This window comes from Heteronotia binoei, chromosome 13, assembly GCF_032191835.1.
Source record: "Heteronotia binoei isolate CCM8104 ecotype False Entrance Well chromosome 13, APGP_CSIRO_Hbin_v1, whole genome shotgun sequence".
NCBI classification, from domain to species: Eukaryota; Metazoa; Chordata; class Lepidosauria; order Squamata; family Gekkonidae; genus Heteronotia; species Heteronotia binoei.
In genome coordinates, this window is record NC_083235.1 from 4,138,659 (window position 1) to 4,161,796 (window position 23,138).

At 49.7% G+C, this 23,138-nt stretch overlaps 1 protein-coding gene across 1 annotated transcript in view; it reads left to right on the forward strand.

Annotated features, from left to right (window-relative positions):
- The window catches only part of RFX1 (regulatory factor X1), a 118,531-nt gene that overhangs the window by 31,674 nt on the left and 63,719 nt on the right, over positions 1 to 23,138 (forward strand). The window lies entirely within an intron of this gene.

Consider the following 23,138-nt stretch of genomic DNA (forward strand, 5'->3'; position numbering starts at 1 on the left):
TTAGTTTGTGTCAGGCCTCAGATTCAGCAGGAGCTCACAGGAGCACAGCTCCTGAACCTTTCTGAGGGCTCCCCCTCCTCCTCCCCACCTACCTTGTCCATTGAATAGGAGGTGCAGCTGCATAACAATCCCTGGATTAGGAGAGCGGGCAGCCAGCCAGCCACCAGGGGCTTTGCCACGCCCCCAGCAGCCCTCATAAACCCCTGGAGAAGCCCATGCCACCCTTTCTCCACTTCTGATGTGATTTTGGGCGGTGGGTGGCTTGCTGGCCTTTTGACTGGGGGTGTGTGTGTGGCCCAGGAGAGCCCTGGGCAAGCTAGGCCTGCTTGGGCTGGCTGGGTCTCTAGCCAGCCCAAGCAGGCTTCACTCACCCGGGGCTCTCCTTTCTTGCATTGGGTTGCTTTTGGCTGGGTGGTGGGTGGCATAAGAAGAAGAAGAATTGCAGATTTATACCCCGCCCTTCTCTCTGAATCAGAGTCTCAGAGCGGCTCACAGTCTCCTTTGCCTTCCTCCCCCACAACAGACACCCTGTGAGGTGGGTGGGGCTGAGAGGGCTCTCGCAGCAGCCGCCCTTTCAAGGACAACCTCTGCCAGAGCTATGGCTGACCCAAGGCCATGCTAGCAGGTACAAGTGGAGGAGTGGGGAATCAAACCCGGTTCTCCCAGATAAGAGTCTCCACGCACTTCACCACTACACCAAACTTGCTCTCTAATGAGTTATGCTAATAAGCGCCACCACCTGTTTTTCTACAAAACGACCCCTGGTCTGTGCGAACACGCCCTTTGAGTCCTCCTGAATTTGGCCGCTTCCCCTTTCTCGGTGGCAGAACCGCTTCTGTAGCTCGCAGGTGGCAAGGCAAACAGTGAGATAGGATCCCTGCCGACTTTGGGCCGTGTCATTATTCACATTATCCAAGCATCTGGCCTGAAACATTATCCAAAGAAACCTGGCTGAACTCTGATCCGAATCAGAGCTGCCGGGTGGAGCTGTTTAATTTGTGTTGTGGTTGGGAGTTTTACTGAGGAGCCCAGATTTTTCCAGCGGGGGAAAGAAACTGGGGGGAAAGCATTCCCTTTTGGTTCATGAAGGCCCCGAGAACAGCTGTATCCTGTCTTTCTGTGAGAGCCCTCTCAGCCCCACCCCCCTCACCAGGGGTCTGTTGTAGGGGAGGGAGATAAAGGAGATTGTGAGCCGCTCTGAGACTCTGAGATTCAGAGTGGAGGGTGGGTTATAAATCCAATATCTTCTCCTTCTGTCTTTAAAAGGGCCATCAAGCTGAGAGCCAGTTTGGTGTAGTGGTGAAGTGCGCGGGCTCTTATCTGGGAGAACCGGGTTTGATTTCCCACTCCTCCACTTACAGCTGCTGGCATGGCCTTGGTCAGCCATAGATCTCGCAGAGGTTGTCCTTGAAAGGACAGCTGCTGGGAGAGCCCTCTCAGCCCCACCCACCTCACAGGGTGTCTGTTGTTGGGGAGGAAGGGAAAGGAGATTGTGAGCCACTCTGAGATTCGGAGTGGAGGGCGGGATATAAATCCAATATCTTTATCTACCTCACAGGGTGTCTGTTGTGGGGGAGGAAGGGAAAGGAGATTGTGAGCCACTCTGAGATTCAGAGTGGAGGGCGGGATATAAATCCAATATCTTCTTCTGTCTTTAAAAGGGCCATCAACAGTTTTTTAAAAATGCATGAAAAAACATTTAAAAACCATTAGAAACCCCCCCCTCCAAAAAAACACAAACAAAACCATCACTAAAACAATTAAGAAGAAGAAGAATTGCAGATTTATATCCCGCCCTTCTCCCTGAATCAGAGACTCAGAGCGGCTTACAATCTCCTATGTCTTCTCCCCTCACAACAGACACCCTGTGAGGTGGGTGGGGCTGAGAGGGCTCTCACAGCAGCTGCCCTTTCAAGGACAACCTCTGCCAGAGCTATGGCTGACCCAAGGCCATTAAAAACATGTAGAACATAAACACAGCAATTAAAACATCATGATACTGTAATAACAGCCTTGCTGGATCACACCGGGGGTCCGTCTAGTCCAGCGATCTGTCTCACACAGTGGCTAACCGAGGGCCAACAACAGTGTATGAAGGTTGAGACCTTGCCCTGATAAGAAGCATGTGCAGAATATCCAGGAATCAGGATTCCCAGGAGTGGTCAACTCAGCGAATCCAGAAGCATTTTGTCTCCTGTGAGTACTGTGAGAGCCATTTTGGTGTAGTGGTTAAGTATGCGGACTCTTATCTGGGAGAACCGGGTTTGATTCCCCACTCCTCCACTTGCACCTGCTGGAATGGCCTTGGGTCAGCCATAGCTCTCGCAGAGGTTGTCCTTGAAAGGGCAGCTGCTGTGAGAGCCATCTCCAGCCCCACCCACCTCACAGGGTGTCTTGTGGGGGAGGAAGGGAAAGGAGATTGTGCACGGCTCTGAGACTCCTTGGAGTGGAGGGTGGGATATAAATCCAACATCATCATCATATTCTTCTTCAAACTGGGAGAGCCAGTTTGGTATAGTGGTGAAGTGTGCAGACTCTTATCTGGGAGAACCAGGTTTGATTCCCCACTCCTCCACTTGCAGCTGCTGGAATGGCCTGGGGTCAGCCATAGTGGTGAAGTGTGCAGACTCTTATCTGAAAGAACCGGGTTTGATTCCCCACTCCTCCACTTGCACCTGCTGGAATGGCCTTGGGTCAGCCAGAGCTCTCGCAGAGTTGTCCTTGAAAGGGCAGCTGCTGTGAGAGCCCTCTCCAGCCCCACCCACCTCACATGGTGTCTGTTGTGGGGGGAGAAGATATAGGAGATTGTGAGCCTCTCTGAGTCTCTCATTCAGAGAGAAGGGCGGGGTATAAATCTGTAGTCCTTCTTTTTCCTGTCGCTGCTGGCAACTCTTGGACACTTCTGTTTTTGTCAGCCAAAAAGCTGATGGTGATTAAGGGTGTGTGTGTCTGTGCGTGTTGTGCTTGCTGAAGGTCATAGTTCAGTCACCACGGAGGAGGCAAGACTGCCCTAGATTGGACAGACTGAGTATAAGGCAGTTTGGTGTAGTCGTCAAGTGCGCAGACTCTTATCTGGGAGAACCGGGTTTGATTCCCCACTCCTCCGCATGCACCTGCTGCTGTGACCTTGGGTCAGCCACAAGTTCTGTCAAGGCTGTTCAGCTCAAGAGCAGTTTCTGTCAGAGCTCTCTCAGCCCCACCGACCTCTCAGGGAGTCTATTGTGGGGAGGGGCAGGGAAAAGAGATTTGTAAGCTGCTCCTTTGGCTAGTGAACGGCGGGGTATAAATACAATCTCTTCTTCTTCTCTACTTCTTCTAAGCTTGTGGTGGAGCGAAGAGAAGCAACATACCGCCTCTTATTTGAGTACCTTCTGGGTCTCAGATGGATCGTCCTCGTGATTTTTTTGTGGGTTGGTTTGTTAACCTCCGTTCTCAGACGTCGCTCAGCTTCTGGGGCTGTATTTTGTGCCCATAAGTGATTGCTGTTGGATTTGCAAGTCGAGTGGCTAACAAAGATGGTTTGCCATCGCTTGCTTCTGCTTAGAGATCTTGGACTTCCTTGGTGGTTTCCCAACCAAGTGCTTACTAGGGCTGACTTTCCTTAGCTTCAGACGTCAGGCTAGTCCAGGCTATCCAAGACAAGGTGAGAAAGGAACAGAGGTGGGCTTGCCGTTGCCTGCCTCTGCATAGCAACCCGGGACTTCCTTGGTGGTCTCCCATCCAGGGCTGACCCTTCTTAGCTTCCCTGTTCTGATGAGATCAGGTTAGCCTGGGCCATCCGGGTCAAGGGAAGAGATGAACAGAGGTGGGCTTGCCACTGCCTCCTTCTGCGTAGCAACCCTGGACTTCCTGGGTGGTCTCCCATCCAAGGACTAACCAGGGCTGACCTTGTTTAGCTGCTGAAATCTGACAAGATCAGATTAGCCTGGGCGATCCAAGTCCAAGCAAGGGATGGACAGAGGCTATTCAGACAAAAGAACAAAAGAGAAGCCCTGTTGGATCAGGCCAGTGGCCCATCCAGTCGAACACTCTGTGTCGCACAGTGGCCAAAACCCAGGTGCCATCAGGAGGTCCATCAGCGGGGCCAGGACACTAGAAGCCCTCCCACTGTTGCCCCCCCAGCACCAAGAATACAGAGCATCACTGCCCCAGATGGAAGAACATAACAGAAGCCATGTTGGATCAGGCCAGTAGCCCATCAAGTCCATCGTTCTGTGTCGCACAGTGGTAAAAAAACCAGGTGCCATCAGGAGGTCCATCAGTGGGGCCAGGACACTAGAAGCCTTCCCCACTGTTGCCCCCCCAGCACCAAGAACACCGAGCATCACTACCCCAGATGGAAGAACATAAGAGAAGCCATGTTGGATCAGGCCAATGGCCCATCCAGTCCAATACTCTGTGTCACGCAGTGACCAAAAATACCAGATGCCATCAGGAGGTCCATGAGTGGGGTCAGAACTCCAGAAGCCCATCCAGGTCAGGACAGCATTTGCATTTTGTTGTTGTTCAGTCACACAGTCGAGTCCGACTCTTTGCGACCCCATGGACAAAGTTACACCAGCCCCTCCTGTCTTCCACCACTCTCAGAAGTCTGCTCAAATTCATTAGTAACGCTGTGCAGCCATCTCTTCTTTTGCTGTCCCCTTCTTCTTTTGCCTTCTAGCATCAGGGTCTTCTCCAGGGAGTGCTCCCTTCTCATTGGATGGCGAAAGGATTTGAGCTTCAGCTTCAGCATCTGACCTTCCAGGGAACAGTCTGGGTGGATTTCCCTTAGGACTGACTGATTGGATCTCCTTGCAGTCCAAGGGACTCTCAAGAGTCTTCTCCAGCACCACAGCTCAAAAGCATCTATTCTTCTGCACTCAGCTTTCCTTATGGTCCAGCTCTCACAGCCATACATTGCTAATTTCATGACTGCAGTGCAAATGGTATATTCCGCCCTTCTAGAAGGCTGCCTAGCCAACCTGTTTGATGTGCTCGTCGCTGATCCTGTTTCATTTATCTGAATAAACCTTATCACTACCCTTCCAGGAAGCCCCACCAAACAATGGGCACATCCACAAACCAATTGCCCTTTCATCACACCCCCTCCAGCCTAGAAATAGCAGCTCTCCAGCAGCCCTGGCCCCACTCAATGCACAGCAGCCAAGAAGGTCTGAGCGCCTGCTCCGGCTGCAACGCCACTGAGGATGTTCTCCGCAGCTGAGAACGAAACGTCTGGAAGGAAAACTTTCTCCAGTAGAACACGGCACTTGATCCCGAAAGACTCTACAAACCTTAATGATGTTACCAGCCGTGAAAACCTGAAATCTTTGAAAACCTGAGAAGCATTGCAATCATTGCAAGATTTTCTTTATGGTAGCCATTTCTCTGTGTCGGTGACTGAATCATAATTTTTCTTTTAATTTCATTGCTGGCCTAGGTACTTGTGTTGCGCCAAAGAAGAGGTAACAAAGAAGTAAGATGACACGTCCTTCTAATGTGGAGGCAGGGATTTTGAAGCTTCAGGTTACAGTCTGTGTGGGAGGGACAGTGGCTCAGTGGTAGAGCATCTGCTTGGGAAGCAGAAGGTCCCAGGTTCAATCCCCGGCATCTCCAACTAAAAAGGGTCCAGGCAAGTAGGTGTGAAAAACCTCAGCTGGAGACCCTGGAGAGCCGCTGCCAGTCTGAGTAGACAATACTGACTTTGATGGACTGAGGGTCTGATTCAGTATAAGGCAACTCCATATGTTCATATGTCTCCCTTTTTATCCAGCAAATGGGAAAAGACTTCTGAGATGGAGATCTTTGCCTACAAACTCCATTTTTCACTCCGCAGAAGTCCAGCTCTGCAGCTTTACATGCTTTTGTCAAACGGTCGTTTAATGTAACATAGCAGTAGACAAGTGGCACCTTTAAGACCAACTAAGTTTTATTCAGAATGTCAGCTTTCGTGTGCTCCGAAGCAGACTTCGTCAGACAAAATGGGAACGGCAAGCAGCGATTCTTAATATGTGGGCCATGAGTTGGTACATAAGATCATGGGGATGTTTTTAGCAGATTAAAAGAATCACAAATAGGGATCTGTGTTTCTTAGTGTTAGGACAAAGCAGGGCCGGAACAACACTGGAGGGAGATAAAAAGCAGACTGCTATTGCACCAACTCACTGGAGAGCCAGTTTGGTGTGGAGAGCCAGTTTGGTGTAGTGGTTAAGTGTGCGGACTCTTATCTGGGAGAACCGTGTTTGATTCCCCACTCCTCCACTTGCACCTGCTGGAATGGCCTTGGGTCAGCCATAGCCCTGGCAGAGGTTATCCTTGAAAGGACAGCTGCTGTGAGAGCCCTCTCAGCCTCACCCACCTCACAGGGTGTCTGTTGTGGGGGAGGAAGGGAAAGGAGATTGTGAGCTGCTCTGAGACTCTTCGGAGTGGAGGGCGGGATATAAATCCAATATCTTCATCTACCTCACAGGGTGTCTGTTGTGGGGGAGGAAGGTAAAGGAGATTGTGAGCCGCTCTGAGACTCTTCGGAGTGGAGGGTGGGATATAAATCCAATATCTTCAACTACCTCACAGGGTGTCTGTTGAGGGGGAGGAAGGGAAAGGAGATTGTGAGCCGCTCTGAGACTCTTCGGAGTGGAGGGAGGGATATAAATCCAATATCTTCATCTACCTCACAGGGTGTCTGTTGTGGGGGGGGGGGGAAGGGAAAGGAGATTGTGAGCCTCTCTGAGACTCTTCGGAGTGGAGGGCGGGATATAAATCCAATATCTTCTTCTTCATCTTCTTCACTATGTACCAACTCACTGCCCACTTATATTACGAATTGCTGCTTGCCATTCCCATTTTGTCCAACGAAGTCTGCTGAAGAGCATAAGAAAGCTTGCATTCTGGATAAAACTTAGTTGGTCTTAAAGGTGCAAGTTGTCTACTGCTTTCCTCTATTGCTTCAGACCAATGCAGCTGCCTGCTGGGTTGTTTAATGTAGTTTTCTCTCTTATCTCTCTGAGCCACCCAGTGGGAAGGGCGGGATATAAATCTTAGATAAAATAAATATCTGAATATTCTGGGAGCTCGTTACCTTGTTACCCCCTCCCGTTTGTGTCGGTGGCCTTTGTGGGTTATATGTCAAATTCTCCCCCTCTCGTTGGGTGCCAAAAAGGTCTCATTCCCCACCCCCAAATCAGCTACTTCCTTTCATTTTTTTTTTAAAGTAAAGGTAAAGGTAGTCAGTCCCCTGTGCATCACGACGTTTTCACTTTTTTATGGGGTGCTTTGCCATTGCCTTCCCCAGTGATCTACGCTTTCCCCCCAGCAAGCTGGATACTCCTTTTACTGACCTCAGAAGGCTGAGTCAACCTTGAGCCGGCTGCCTGAACCCAGCTTCTGTCGGGATCGAACTCAGGTGGTGAGCAGAGAGCTCGGACTGCAGTACTGCAGCTGACCACTCTGCGCCACGGGGCTCTTCCGCCTTTCATTTGAACGGAGCTAAATTAATTCGGTCTATAGTTCACAGAGGATTTGGTTCAGACTTTCAGCTGGTTAATGTTACCATGACTGCCTTTCAGTTTTTTACAGTTCTGTTTAAGCCGTGTCCTTCAGCTGAGTGGCCAAGGTGTTACCTCAGCAGATATTACCTTTCAGAAGCATCAATACCAGGTGGTAATAGGCAAACCAGATACAACTCATCTGTGCCAATAGAAACATTGATTTGCAGGCTGCACCTTGCTTTGGCATCTTCCAAAGGTGAAAAGGGGTGTCCCATGAGCCAAAGAAACGGAAATGTGTCTTTTTTTTTTAAAAAAATTTTAAAAGCTTTTATTGAAATAGAAAAGGATCATACAATAATTAGGTATTTGTAGAATCTTTCGGGATCAAGTGCCGTGTTCTACTGGAGAAAGTTTTCCTTCCAGACGTTTCGTTCTCAGCTGCGGAGAACATCCTCAGTGGCGTTGCAGCCGGAGCAGGCGCTCAGACCTTCTTGGCTGCTCTCCAGCAGCCCTGGCCCCACTCAATGCACAGCAGCCAAGAAGGTCAGAGCGCCTGCTCCGGCTGCAACGCCACTGAGGATGTTCTCCGCAGCTGAGAACGAAACGTCTGGAAGGAAAACTTTCTCCAGTAGAACACGGCACTTGAGCCCAAAAGATTCTACAAACCCTAATGAGGTTACCAGCCGTGAAAACCTGAAATCTTTGATAATAATTAGGTACATGTAAATTTCGCAAAAGGGAAAGGTGGGTGGCGTCACAGCACCAGACTGATATTTGAGATACAGCAACGGAAGATGCAATATGATCCTAAACAAACAACCGTGTATAACAAGTTGAATAATAACATAACAGCAACAACGAAGAGGAAAAGGGAATCATAAGAACCCAATGAGATAAGTGTGGTGGGTCTTAAACTAATATGAAGTTTGATAACAGAAGTCTTACAGCAACAATAGGTCTTTATACCATATGTTTTTGTTATGAGAATTAATATAATACGGGTCATTATCTGGTTTTTCCAGTATAGGTGACCAGGTTGCAATATGTAATCACACATATGAACATATGAAACTGCCTTCTACTGAATCAGACCTTCGGTCCATCAAAGTCAGTATTGTCTACTCAGACCGGCAGCGGCTCTCCAGGGTCTCCAGCTGAGGTTTTTCACACCTACTTGCCTGGACCCTTTTTAGTTGGTGATGCCGGGGATTGAACCTGGGACCTTCTGCTTACCAAGCAGATGCTCTACCACTGAGCCATTCATGGCTCTCCAAGGTCTCAAGCTGAGGTTTTTCATGCCTCTTTGCCTGGACTCTTTTGAGTTGGAGATGCTGGGGATTGAACCTGGGACCTCCTGCTTCCCAAGCAGATGCTCTACCACTGAGCCACAGGCCCCTTCATGGTTCTCCAGGGACTCAAGCTGAGGTTATTCATGCCTACTTGCCTGGACCCTTTTTAGTTGGAGATGCCGGGGATTGAACCTGGGACCTTCTGCTTCCCAAGCAGATGCTCTACTGCTGAACCACCGTCCCTCCCTGAATATAATTAGTGTAGGCACGGAGGGGGTCTTTCAAGTCCAGAGCTGCCTGAATTTTATCCATTGCAATATGTTCCAAATCTTCAGGAACCAGGAGTCAAGAGACAGTATATTTGGATTTTCCCAGGCTTGAGCTATCGTTGATTTAGCAGCTGATAATAATGTGACGATTAGAGGGTTTTTTTAGAGGGAGCCAATTTTACGCCCGGCCAGTGGTTAAGAAGAACTGTCTCCGGAGTATCAGTGATAATACTATTTGTTAAAGAAGAAAGATGAGCACAAATTAAAGACCACAAAGATCTAATTTTGGGACAGTCCCACCAGCAATGAATATTCCTTTCTTATTCCATTCCAGCAATGAAGTTCCTTTGCAGAAACAGAATGGAGAGAGAAATTGCTGAATTACAAATTATTATGAAACTTGGGACAAACACCTCCCCAGGACTGAACAGGGATATTGGCTTTTTTTTTTATCTCATTACAGATGCTAAACCAGCTCTCACTGAGTATAGCTGTACATCCACAGTATTCCAATGCATTTCTCTTTTAGAACAGTGTATCAGATTAATGGTTTTTTTCTTGTACTGATATACCTTTTAATCTGCTAAAAACATTCCCATGACTCTACACACAACTCACCGCCCACTTTCTCTATATTTAAAGATGGCTTATCATTCCAGTTTTGTCTGATGAATTCTGCTTAAGAGCACACGAAAGCTTCCATTCTGAATAAAACTTAGTTGGTCTTAAAGGTGTGAACTTGTCTACTGCTTTGTTCTATTGCTTCAGACCAACACGGCTGCCCGCTTGGATCTCTCTGGGGCTTATAAGCATTCAGAGAAGATAGTGAAATGAGTGCAGAGACGCTTGAGGAGCAGATAGTGTCTTTAGCAATATTCGGGAGAGACTGTGGCTCCATCTGGTTGGCTTTTTTTGTAGCAGGAGAGCCGGTTTGGTGTAATGGTTAAGTGCGCGGGCTCTTATCTGGGAGAACCAGGTTTGGTTCCCCACTCCTCCACTTGCAGCTGCTGGAATGGCCTTGGGTCAGCCATAGCTCTCATAAGAGTTGTCCTTGAAAGGGCAGCTTCTGTCAGAGCTCTCTCAGCCCCACCCACCTCACAGGGTGTCTGTTGCAGGGGAGGAATGTAAAGGAAATTGTAAGACGTTCTGAGACTCTAATTCAGAGCGTAGGACAGGGTATAAATCCAGTATCATCGTATTAGGCCCTAATGTACCTCAGCAGATATTACCCCTAATGTAGCCAATCCTCCTGGAGTTTACAGTAGGCCCTATACTAAGAGCCCTTTAAGCTTTTGGATGATTGGCTACTGTGACGGAACCGGCCAGATTCTGCCTTCAGACCCAGTCCTGTCAACTCCCTTTTGAGTTGCCGACTCCTGAAGGGAGCTTATGTTCTTCCCACCACTAGGGCACGCTGCCACCACCTGCTCAATTGAGGGGTTCCTGACTGAGAGGAACAGGACTCCCAATCAAGGTTCTCTCTAAAGCTGCAGAGTCTTGTGAGCAAAAATTCTGCTTTGTGAGCTGCTGGCGTTAAAGTTGTGAGCTGCTGGCGTTAAAGTTGTGAGCTGCTGCATCAATTTATGTGCTCTGGGGTTATTCTTCCTGAGCTAAGACAAAAAGGTCTTGAGCTGGAGGCTAAAAATCCGTGAGCTAGCTCATGCTAACTCGGCTTAGAGGGGGACACTGCTCCCAATCCCCCTTGCCAGTTCTTTGGGAGACCCCTGGAGGATTGGCACCCTTGCCAACTGCATGCCTTTCCCCTTCCCTGGACTCCTCTCTTGCAGTAGCGTGGTCTAAGGCGGTTGGGGAAACTAGGTGATACAGAGGGACTACCTTTTAAAAAGACAAAACATTTATTTAAAATTTGCAACTATATACAGGCATTTTAAAATAGTGAGCAGAGGAAATAAACCAAACCAGGGGAAAACGCTCCTTCTTTCCCTATTATACCATAGTTACCCTGGCTGTACCATCCAGCACAGACAGACTCACCAACCCAACTGATTGAACACAAAGCTCAACTCAAACCGAAGACTTCCCGCCAAAAATCACTAATATAAAACCCAGTTCCCACCCAGGAACTGGTTTTCCCTCCTGCATTCTTCTGGGAGACCAGCGTGAAAGACTTCCTGTCTCTCTAGGAGGTCTCCTCAGAATTGCTGCTTCCACGCAGGAGGGGAGGAGGAAGAGACTAGGCCGAAGCCTGAGTCCAGTTTGATGGCCTCTTCCTGCCAACCCCCAGATAACCATAGCCTAAAATGGCGTTTCTCCACAGCTACCGAAAGGGTGTGTGGCCTAATATGAAAAGGATTTCATGCTACAATAAAAGCCCTGATTGGCATGCAGGAAGTCCCAGGTTCAATCCCCAACATCTCCAATTAAAAGGAACCGGCAGGAGGTGATGTGAAAAGATCTCCACCTGAGACCTTGTAGAGCCATGGATAGGGGCCGTGGCTGAGTGGCAGAGCCTCTGCTAGGCATGCAGAAGGTCCCAGGTTCAATCCCCGGCATCTCCATTTGAAAGGACCAGGCAGGAGGTGATGGGAAAGACCTTAACCTGAGACACTGGCTCAGTGGCAGAGCCTCCGCTTGGCATGCAGAAGGTCCCAGGTTCAATCCCCGGCATCTCCAGTTCAAAGGACCAGGCAGGAAGTGATTGGAAAGACCTTGACCTGAGACCCTGGCTCAGTGGCAGAGCCTCTGCTTGGCATGCAGAAGGTCCCAAGTTCAATCCCCCGGCATCTCCAGTTAAAAGGACCAGGCAGAAGGTGATGGGAAAGACCTTGACCTGAGACCCTGGCTCAGTGGCAGAGCCTCTGCTTGGCATGCAGAAGGCCCCAGGTTCAAACCCCAGCATCTCCCGTTAAAAGGACCAGGCAGGAGGGGATGGGAAAGACCTTGACCTGAGACACTGGCTCAGTGGCAGAGCCTCTGCTAGGCATGCAGAAGGTCCTAGGTTCAATCCCCGGCATCTCCTGTTGAAAGGACCAGGCAGGAGGTGAGGGGAAAGACCTTAACCTGAGACACTGGCTCAGTGGCAGAGCCTCCGCTTGGCATGCTGAAGGTCCCAGGTTCAATCCCCAGCATCTCCAGTTCAAAGGACCAGGCAGGAAGTGATTGGAAAGACCTTGACCTGAGACCCTGGCTCAGTGGCAGAGCCTCTGCTTGGCATGCAGAAAGTCCCAAGTTCAATCCCCCGGCATCTCCAGTTAAAAGGACCAGGCAGAAGGTGATGGGAAAGACCTTGACCTGCGACCCTGGCTCAGTGGCAGAGCCTCTGCTTGGCATGCAGAAGGCCCCAGGTTCAAACCCCAGCATCTCCCGTTAAAAGGACCAGGCAGGAGGGGATGGGAAAGACCTTGACCTGAGACCCTGGCTCAGTGGCAGAGCCTCTGCTTGGCATGCAGAAGGTCCCAGGTTCAATCCTCAGCATCTCCAGTTAAAAGGACCAGGCAGGAGGGGATGGGAAAGACCTTGACCTGAGACCCTGGCTCAGTGGCAGAGCCTCTGCTTGGCATGCAGAAGGTCCCAGGTTCAATCCCCGGCATCTGCAGTTAAAAGGACCAGGCAGAAGGGGATGGGAAAGACCTTGACCTGAGACCCTGGCTCAGTGGCAGAGCCTCTGCTTGGCATGCAGAAGGTCCCAGGTTCAATCCCCGACATCTCCAGTTAAAAGGACCAGGCAGGAGGGGGTGGGAAAGACCTTGACCTGAGAGCCTGGCTCAGTGGCAGAGCCTCTGCTTGGCATGCAGAAGGTCCCAGGTTCAATCCCCGGCATCTGCAGTTAAAAGGACCAGGCAGAAGGGGATGGGAAAGACCTTGACCTGAGACCCTGGCTCAGTGGCAGAGCCTCTGCTAGGCATGCAGAAGGTCCCAGGTTCAATCCCCGGCATCTCCAGTTGAAAGGACCAGGCAGGAGGTGAGGGGAAAGACCTTAACCTGAGACCCTGGCTCAGTGGCAGAGCCTCTGCTTGGCATGCAGAAGGTCCCAGGTTGAATCCCTGGTTTAAAGGGAACAGGTAATGTGAAAGTCCTCTACCCGAGACCTTCAAAGACTGTCTGCCAGTCTGAGCAGACAATAACTGACCTGGATGAACCGATGGTCAGGTTCACCGTAATGCAGATTCATGCGTGTGTACGCGAGTCCAGTTCCACCCTGTGCGTAACGGTGTTGCTTTGTGGTGCTGACTGGCCTTCATGTTACAGGATCCGCTTTTCTAGGAAGCAGCCCTGAAAACGCAGAAATAGTCAGAAAGCAAACAAATGCGCCGTCCTCGTGCAGGTGGCCCAGAATGACTTCCCGGGCCTCCTTCCGCCCTCGTTGAGCATGTCAAATGAGACCACCGGTGAAACGTGAACTCGCCGATTACAATCAGGCGAACAGCCAGCATCCGCCACCCCATCCCGAGGCCGGCCAGTTGCTTTCCGCACCTTCCACGATGCGAGTGTTTATTTAAAGCCAACCGGCTTGCAGCTTTGATGGGAACTAGCAGGGATTAGCCGGCCAAGGATCCAGGTTATAAAAGCCTCTCCGGCTTTGTTTCTGAGGAGAGCAGCTGCTAGAGCCCAAAGCCTTTGGGCCGCCTCGCCATGTATTATGACTGTCTTTATGTGGTGCCGTTTGGCCGTAAGTATCCGCAAAGAGCTTCCCGCTTCGGATCTTGCCCCGCCGCGGAGGTGGTACTGTCTCGCGCATCCGTTGCGGCCGGCGAAAGCCGCGATCTCCATTCAGAATGGTCGCTAACCTTCGAGTGGGGCAGGGTTGCCAATCCCCAGGTGAGGTCAGGGGATTCCCTGGTCTCAAGGCCCTCCCCCCACTTCAGGGTCATCAGAAAGCCGGCGGGGGGGGGGGTGGAATGTCTGCTGGGCGCTCTGTTGTTCCCTGTGGAGACCGATTCCCTTAGAGTATAATGGAGAATTGATCTGCGGATATCTGGGGCCCCTGGGGAGCCTATCTTTTGAGGTAGAGGCACCAGACTTTCAGCATAGCATTCAGGGCCTCTTCTGAATACATCCTCCAGGTTTCAAAAGGATTGGTCCCCGGGGGTCCAATTCTGTGAGCCCCCAAAGAAGGTGCCCCTATCCTTCATTATTTCCAGTGGAGGGAAGGCATTGAAAAGGTGTGCAGCTTCTTTAAACGTGAACCCTTCGGGATTCAATGATGCTTGTCACACCCTGCTGGCTCCACCCCCAATGTCTCCTGGCTCCACCCCCAAAGTTTCCTGGCTCCACCCCCAAAGTCCCCACATATCCACGGATATGTGGCCAAGTGCAGAGTAATGCACATTGGGGCCAAGAATGCCAGCTACAAATACAAGTTGATGCGGTGTGTGAAATGGCAGAGGCTGACCAAGAGAGAGATCTTGGGGACGTGGTAGATAACTCACTGAAAATGTCAAGACAGAGCGCGGTTGCAATAAAAAAGGCCAACGCCATGCTGCGAATTATTAGGGAATTGAAAACAAATCAGCCAGTATCATAATGCCCCTGTATAAATCGATGGTGCGGTCTCATTTGGAATACTGTGTGCAATTCTGGTCACCGCACCTCAAAAAGGATATGATAGCATTGGAAAAAGTGCAGAAAAGGGCAACTAGAATGATTCACGGTTTGGAACACTTTCCCTATGAAGAAAGGTTAAAACACTTGGGGCTCTTTAGCTTGGAGAAACGGCGACTGCGGGGTGACATGATAGAGGTTTACAAGATTATGCGTGGGATTGAGAAAGTAGAGAAAGATGTCCTTTTCTCCCTTTCTCACAGTACAAGAACTCGTGGGCATTCAATGAAATTGCTGAGCAGTTGGGTTAAAACAGATAAAAGAAAGTCCTTCTTCACCCAAAGGGTGATTAACATGTGGAATTCACTGCCACAGGAGGTGGTGGCGGCTACAAGCATAGCCAGCTTTAAGAGGGGATTGGATAAAAATATGGAGCAGAAGTCCATCAGTGGCTCTTAGCCACAGTATATATGTGTGTGTGTGTATGTGTGTGTTTGTATATACACACACACACATATATTGGCCATTGTGTGATACAGAGTGTTGGACTGGATGGGCCATTGGCCTGATCCATCATGGCTTCTCTTATGTTCTTATGTGACACACAATGTTGGACTGGATGGGCCATTGGCCTGATCCAACATGGCTTCTCTTATGTTCTTATGTGACACAGAGTGTTGGACTGGAGGGGCCATTGGCCTGATCCAACCTGGCTTCTCTTATGTTCTTCTGTGACACAGAGTGTTGGACTGGATGGGCCATTGGCCTGATCCAACAGGGCTTCTCTTCTGTTCTTCTGTGACACAGAGTGTTGGACTGGATGGGCCATTGGCCTGATCCAGCAGGGCTTCTCTTATGTGACGCAGTGTTGGACTGGATGGGCCACTGGCCTGATCCAACATGGCTTCTCTTATGTTCTTATGTGACACAGAGTGTTGGACTGGAGGGGCCACTGGCCTGATCCAACATGGCTTCTCTTATGTTCTTATGTGACACAGAGTGTTGGACTGGATGGGCCACTGGCCTGATCCAACATGGCTTCTCTTATGTTCTTATGTGACACAGAGTGTTGGACTGGAGGGGCCACTGGCCTGATCCAACCTGGCTTCTCTTATGTTCTTATGTGACACAGAGTGTTGGACTGGATGGGCCACTGGCCTGATCCAACAGGGCTTCTCTTATGTTCTTCTGTGAAACAGAGCGTTGGACTGGAGGGGCCATTGGCCTGATCCAACATGGCTTCTCTTATGTTCTTATGTGGCACAGAGTGTTGGACTGGATGGGCCATTGGCCTGATCCAACATGGCTTCTCTTATGTTCTTCTGTGACACAGAGTGTTGGACTGGATGGGCCACTGGCCTGATCCAACATGGCTTCTGTTCTGTTCTTATGTGACTCAGAGTGTTGGACTGGAGGGGCCATTGGCCTGATCCAACATGACTTCTCTTATGTTCTTATGTGACACAGAGTGTTGGACTGGATGGGCCACTGGCCTGATCCAACATGGCTTCTCTTATGTTCTTATGTGACACAGAGTGTTGGACTGGAGGGGCCACTGGCCTGATCCAACCTGGCTTCTCTTATGTTCTTATGTTATGTTCTTGAATTGGACTTGGCAACCCTCAGGTGAGGCCTGGACGACCCTCTGAATTATAACCGATCTCCGGACTACAGAGATCGATTCCCGTGGAGCAAACAGCTATTTTGGATGGTGGGCTCTATAACAGGGATGGCCAACGGTAACTCTCCAGATGTTTTTGCCTACAACTCCCATCAGCCCCAGCCATTGGCCATGCTGGCTGGGGCTGATGGGAGTTGTAGGCAAAAAACATCTGGAGAGCTACCGTTGGCCACCCCTGATATAAGAGATCGTAAGCCGCTCTGAGTCTCTGATTCAAAGAGGAGGGCAGGGTATAAATCTGCAGTCGTCTTCTTTTTTTCCTTCTTCTTAGTTGCTGCAGCGGCTTTGTGGTTCACATTGCCCATTCCTGCTTTCAGGTTAGAGATGCATCTACTGCCCAGAAGGTATTCGTGAAGCAAGGACCCCTCTCAAGCTTGCTCTAGCGTAGATTTAAGGACAGTAGTACAACATCTCCTGCATTAGAGGGGTGGTGGAGGAGACAGCACTGGCGGCCAAAAGGGAGAGGAATCTCGAAAGATACCAAAAATAAGAAAAGGTTCAATACGGGGTGACCAGACTTGCTTTATCCTAAGAGCCGGGTAGAATATACACCAGATGTTTGAGAGCCACAGGACATTAATGCCAGATGTTTGAGAGCTGCAAGGAAGGGAAGGAAGGAAAATAGATGGGGAGGTGGAAAGTAAGCAACTTTAAATGCATTCTCCAAGCTGACAGGTGGCTTGGCCTGGAGAAGTGATTTAAAGTGAGAAACACCTTCTCCAAGCTGGCCGACAGGATGTTGGGGGCTTTGAGAGCCACACAACATGTGTGAAAGAGCCAATGTGGCTCCCGAGACACAGTTCCACCCCCCAGTTTAATATCTGCTGTTTCTAGATCACTCTTTTTATTCTATTGCGGCAGGAGGCTGGGCAAGTAGACTTGTGGCCTCCTTGAAGTTCTCTTCCTTGTTTGGTCCCCGCTCTCCTGGGCTGTCATCCTTTGAGACAAGTTTGCTGCAAGAAGAGCGGTCAGTTTGGATCCTGTGTCGGTTTCCACTGGTTCCGGCTAGTGGGGTTTTTGCCCCTTCTGATCCTCCCCCCTGCTGCACGAGACCTCCAGTCCCCACAACCTATTCCTGGTGGCCCTCTATCCCCTTCCCCCCCCCCCCCGATCAACATTTTGGGGGTGTTTTGGGTCACTGTGTGAAAGAAATCAGCAATAATCACCCTCCCCACGCACGGCCCAACCCGCCATATTCTTGACTATAGAGCAGGGGGGGCCAAACTGTGGCTTGGGAGCCACATGTGGCTCTTTCACGCTTATTGTGTGGCTCTCAGAGCCCCAACTGCCCTATTGGCCAGCTTGGAGAAGGCGTTTGTCTCTTTAAATGTATTCTCCAAACCAAGTCAGAATGTGGCTTGGAGAATGCATTTAAAGTTAAAGTTGCTTTCTTTCCACCTCTTTCTTCCCCTCCCTCCCCCATTTCCTTCCTTCCTTCCTTCCTTCCTTCCTTCCTTCCTTCCTTCCTTCCTTCCTTCCTTCCTTCCTTCCTTCCTTCCTTCCTTCCTTCCTTCCTTTCGTCAGATTTCCCCCCTTTCCTTCCTTCCTTCCTTCCTTCCTTCCTTCCTTCCTTCCTTCCTTCCTTCCTTCCTTCCTTCCTTCCTTCCTTCCTCCCAGCTCTCAAACATCTGACTTTTATTCTGTGTGGCTCTTATATTAAGCAAGTTTGGCCACCCCTGCTATAGAGAGCTGAAAACAGTGGGGGAGATGTGGTTGGCAGTTCTGAGGTGGGAGGACCTCCAGTCCCCTCAGAATTCAAAGGATTACATTTTATGAGCCTACCCAACCGCTGTAATAACCTTCCGAGGCCGTTCTTTGGGTCCTGCCGTATTTTGAGTTTGGACAGGTGCAACCCAGAGAGGCCTTCACAGTCGTGGCCCCGCGGCTCTTGAACTCTCTCCCCAGAGAAGCTTGTCTGTCTCCATCTGCTGCTGTCTTCCACCAGTGGCGAAGACATTCTTGTTTCCTCTGGCATTCCCTCAGCGATCCCTCCTTCCAGCTCTTTTTATTGTTGTTTTCAGGGCTTTTTTTTTCTGTAGCGGGAGTTCCTTTGCATACTAGGCCACACCCCTCTTGTGCAGCCAATCCTCCAAGAGCTTACAGGTCTCTATTTACAGGGCCTAGTGTAAGCTCTTGGAGGATTGGCTACATCAGGGGTGTGTGGCCTAACATGCAAAGGAGTTCCCATTACAAATAAAGCCCTGGTTGTTTTTATGGTTTTGTATGTGTCTTTTAGCTTGGTTTTAATTGTCTTGGTGGTGTGTTTGGTTTGGTTTTAATGGTTTTTTCCAAACATGTTTTTATGACGCCTGTGTTTAATCTGTTAGCTGCCTCGCAAAGATGGGGTATAAATTTTGTAAATACATAAATACGTTTTTAGAACAGGTTTTCAACATAGTAGAAAAACGGCTGTCGACGGAAACTTTTTTTAGTCTTTGTCATTTTTTGTTTGTGGCTGTTATTGGAAGGGCAGAGCAGAGCAGTGCGAGATGAAGTCCAGTTGCTAAAGTGGTAAAATAAGTGATAATGAATAACCAAGGCAAGAGCCTAGGCTTGCCAATCCCCAGGTCCCAGCGGGGGTTCTCCCACTTTCCCAGGCGTCTTCCCGTCCCCAGTCAGCTGGCCCCCCCAGTCAGTGGGGGGGAAGCCCCGCCCCCTCAGGACCATGTGCCTTTTCCCCTCCGGAGGCTTCAGTCTCCGATTGAAAGGCTTCCTCTTGGGATGGGGTGTCTCTGTTACTTGGAAGAAGTTGGCAGCAACTCGTGAGTAGAGAGGCCAATCCCTCCCTTCAGAGTCACTAGAAAGGGTGGGGGGGGGGGGAACGTCTGCTGAGCACTTCATTATTCCCTATGTGGAGATCGATTCTCATAGGGTATAATGGGGAATTGATCTGGAGGTTTTGGGGGCTCTGGGGGAGCTGTCTTTTGAGGTAGAGGCACCAAATTTTCAGTATAGTATCTAGTGCCTCTCCCCAAAGTACCCCCCAAGTTTCAAAACGATTGGACCAGGGGGTCCAATTCTATGAGCCCCAAAAGAAAGTGCCCCTATCCTTCATTATTTCCTATGGAAGGAAGACATTTAAGAAGTGTCCGGTCCCTTTGAATGTGATGGCCAGAACTCCCTTGGAGTTCAATTATGCTTATCACACCCTTGTTCCTGGCTCTGCCCCCAATGTCTCCTGGCTCTACCCCCAAAGTCTCCTGGCTCCACCCCCAAAGTCCCCAGATATTTCTTGAATTGGACTTGGCAACCCTACAAGAGCTACTGTGTTGCAGCAGTCTGAGTGTCAAAAAAGGGTCTGAGAGACACAGGGTTAAATCCCTGGTCTGCCACAGAAGCTTCCAGGGTGATCTTGGGTCAGTCACAGGCTCTAACCTACCTCAATCTCAGGGTTGTAATGAGGATAAAATTAAGGAGAGGAGAACGCTGTGCATACTCTAACAGTCTATGGTTTTGGGGATGAGAAATCATATTTCTCTGTTTCCAACTCTATGATTCTCTTGTCACAAAATACTGCTGATGGAAGGCTGTGAAATGGAGGTGTTCCTTTAAAAAAAACCCACTGCCTTGAGCGACTATATATATGGATCCATTTGCAAGGAGAAGAAACTAGATTTATACTCCGCTCTTGGAGTCTCAGAGCAGCTTACAGTCTCCTTCCCCTCCCCACAACAGACACCCTGTGAGGTAGGCGGGGCTGAGAGAGCTCTGACAGAAACTGCTCTTGAGCAGAACAGCTCTGTGAGAGCTGTGACTGACCCAAGATCACCCAACAGGCTGCACGTGGAGGAGGACTGGGGAATCAAACCCTGTTCTCCCAGATTAGAGTGCGCTCTCAATCACTACACCAGACTGGCTCTTCATTTATTTAAACACCGCAAGAGTCCCCGGCCTCTCAGTGTTTACCTCTCAGAGAAATGTCTGTTCTCGCTGTGGGAAAGCGTGACCCTGGGTATGCTTAACTGCTCTGTATTGTTTGCTTTTTCAGATCAGAGGCTAGGACCTGGGTATTTATTTGTGTGGATGAATGAAAGAATGAATGAATGAATGAATGAATGAATGAATGAATGAATGAATGAATGAATATTTATTTACAGTCAAAGGCCATTATTTACAAGCTGCAGGCGATTAACCATAATACATCCTTATTAAAACCACCAAATATATTCCAAAGAGTATATTTGATCATAAAAACCTTCAAACCTTATAAGAACCCAAAAAGTCTAAAATAAGTCTAAAATGTCAAATATTGAATATCTGTAAAATCATATAAAAAGGCAAATGCAATTTGGGGCTGCATCAACAGAAGTCTAGTGCCCAGATCACGTGAAGTGTTGGCATCACTTTACTCTGTTTAGTAAGACCTCACCTGGAATATTGTGTTCAGTTTTGGGCACCACATTTTAAGGATATAGACAAGCTGGAACGGTTTCAGAGGAGGGTGACGAAGATGGTGAGGGGTCTGGAGACCTATGAAGAAAGATTGAAGGAGCTGGGCATGTTTAGTCTAGAGAGGAGGCGGCTGATATGATCACCACCTTCAAGTACTTGAAGGGCTGTCGTCTAGAGGAGGGTGTGGGATTGTTTTCTGTGGCCCCAGAAGGCAGGACCAGAACCAGTGGGTTGAAATTAAATCAAAAGAATTTCCAGCTGAATATTAGGAAGAACTTCCTGACTGTCAGAGCGGTTCCTCAGTGGAACAGGCTTCCTCCTTGGGAGGGGGTGGGCTCTCCTTCCTTGGAGGTTTTTCAACAGAGGCTGGATGGCCATCTGACAGCGATGAAGATCCTGTGAATTTAGGAGGAGGTGTTTGTGAGTTTAGAGTGGTTCCTCAGTGGAACAGGCTTCCTCCTTGGGAGGTGGTGGGCTCTCCTTCCTTGGAGGTTTTTCAACAGAGGCTAGATGGCCATCTGACAGCAATGAAGGTCCTGTGAATTTAGGGGGAGGTGTTTGTGAGTTTAGAGAAGTTCCTCAGTGGAACACGCTTTCTCCTTGGGAGGTGGTGGGCTCTCCTTCCTTGGAGGTTTTTCAACAGAGGCTAGATGGCCATCTGACAGCGATGAAGATCCTGTGAATTTAGCGGGAGGTGTTTGTGAGTTTAGAGCGGTTCCTCACTGGAACAGGCTTCCTCCTCGGGAGGTGGTGGGCTCTCCTTCCTTGGAGGTTTTTCAGCAGAGGCTAGATGGCCATCTGACAGCAATGAAGATCCTGTGAATTTAGGGGGAGGTGTTTGTGAGTTTAGAGTGGTTTCTCAGTGGAACAGGCTTCCTCCTTGGGAGGTGGTGGGCTCTCCTTCCTTGGAGGTTTTTCAACAGAGGCTAGATGGCTGTCTGACAGCCATGAAGATCCTGTGAATTTAGGGGGAGGTGTTTGTGAGTTTAGAGCGGCTCCTCAGTGGAACAGGCTTCCTCCTCGGGAGGTGGTGGGCTCTCCTTCCTTGGAGGTTTTTCAGCAGAGGCTAGATGGCCATCTGACAGCAATGAAGATCCTGTGAATTTAGGGGGAGGTGTTTGTGAGTTTAGAGGGGTTTCTCAGTGGAACAGGCTTCCTCCTCGGGAGGTGGTGGGCTCTCCTTCCTTGGAGGTTTTTCAACAGAGGCTAGATGGCTGTCTGACAGCCATGAAGATCCTGTGAATTTAGGGGGAGGTGTTTGTGAGTTTAGAGTGGTTCCTCAGTGGAACAGGCTTCCTCCTTGGGAGGTGGTGGGCTCTCCTTCCTTGGAGGTTTTTTAACAGAGTCTAGATGGCCACCTGACAGCAATGAAGAGCCTGTGAATCTAGGAGGAGGTGTTTGTGAGTTTCCTGCCTTGTGCAGGGGTTGGACTAGATGACCCTGGCGGTCCCTTCCAACTCTATGGTTCTATGATTCTATATAAATACTACAGTTCAGGCAGGTCATACAGAATCATGTTCCTTCCTGTGGAATTTTATCAAAGGGTAATCGAATTTAGCTATTTGTCTGGAGATTTGTGTGGAAGAGCTTGGGCCCAAAAAGTCTGGGCAGATAGCAGTCAGAGTTCTCTCTAAGCTGTGCCCAACAGCGACCGCTCATGAATGCAAAAAGACCCGCTCAGCAGCAATCGGGAGCCACTGATGGCTCATTTTGAGATTACAGCCATTACATTCCACTCAGGAGGTGAACTGCTCCGCCCAGCAGGAGAGGAAAAATTAGAGGGAACATGGACGGCAGTACTTAGAAAGACAGGAAATGAAAAGGTCGCTTGGTTCCACTCACATACCCTCCCCAGAAAGAGCGGCATTTCTAGGAGCAACGCCAAAGGAGGCAGGCAGTCTGAGAAGCGTGGGTCAGGATTCTCCGCAATGATGCCAACGACACTGGGACACAGCTTTTGGCTGATGTGGGGCAGCCAGCCATAGTTTGGCGTAGTGGTTAGGTCCGTGGACTCTTATCTGGGAGAAGCGGGTTTGACTCCCCGTTCCTCCACTTGCACCTGCTGGGATGGCCTTGGGTCAGCCATAGCTCTTGCAGGAGTTGTCCTTCAAAGGGCACCTTCTGGGAGAACTCTCTCAGCCCCACCCACCCCACAGGGTGTCTGTTGTGGGGGGAGAAGACATAGGAGATTGTCAGCTGCTCTGAGTCCCTGATCCAGAGAGAAGGGCGGGGTATAAATCTGCAATTATTCTTCTTCTCCTCCTCCACTTGCACCTGCTGGGATGGCCTTGGGTCAGCCTTAGCTCTAGCAGGAGTTGTCCTTCAAAGGGCAGCTTCTGGGAGAACTCTTTCAGCCCCACCCACCTCACAGGGTGTCTGTTGTGGGGGGAGAAGACATAGGAGATTGTCAGCTGCTCTGAGTCCCTGATTCAGAGAGAAGGGCAGGGTATAAATCTGCAGTTCTTCTTCTCCTCCTTCACGTGCATCTGCTAGGATGGCTTTGGGTCAGCCATAGCTCTGGCAGGAGTTGTCCTTC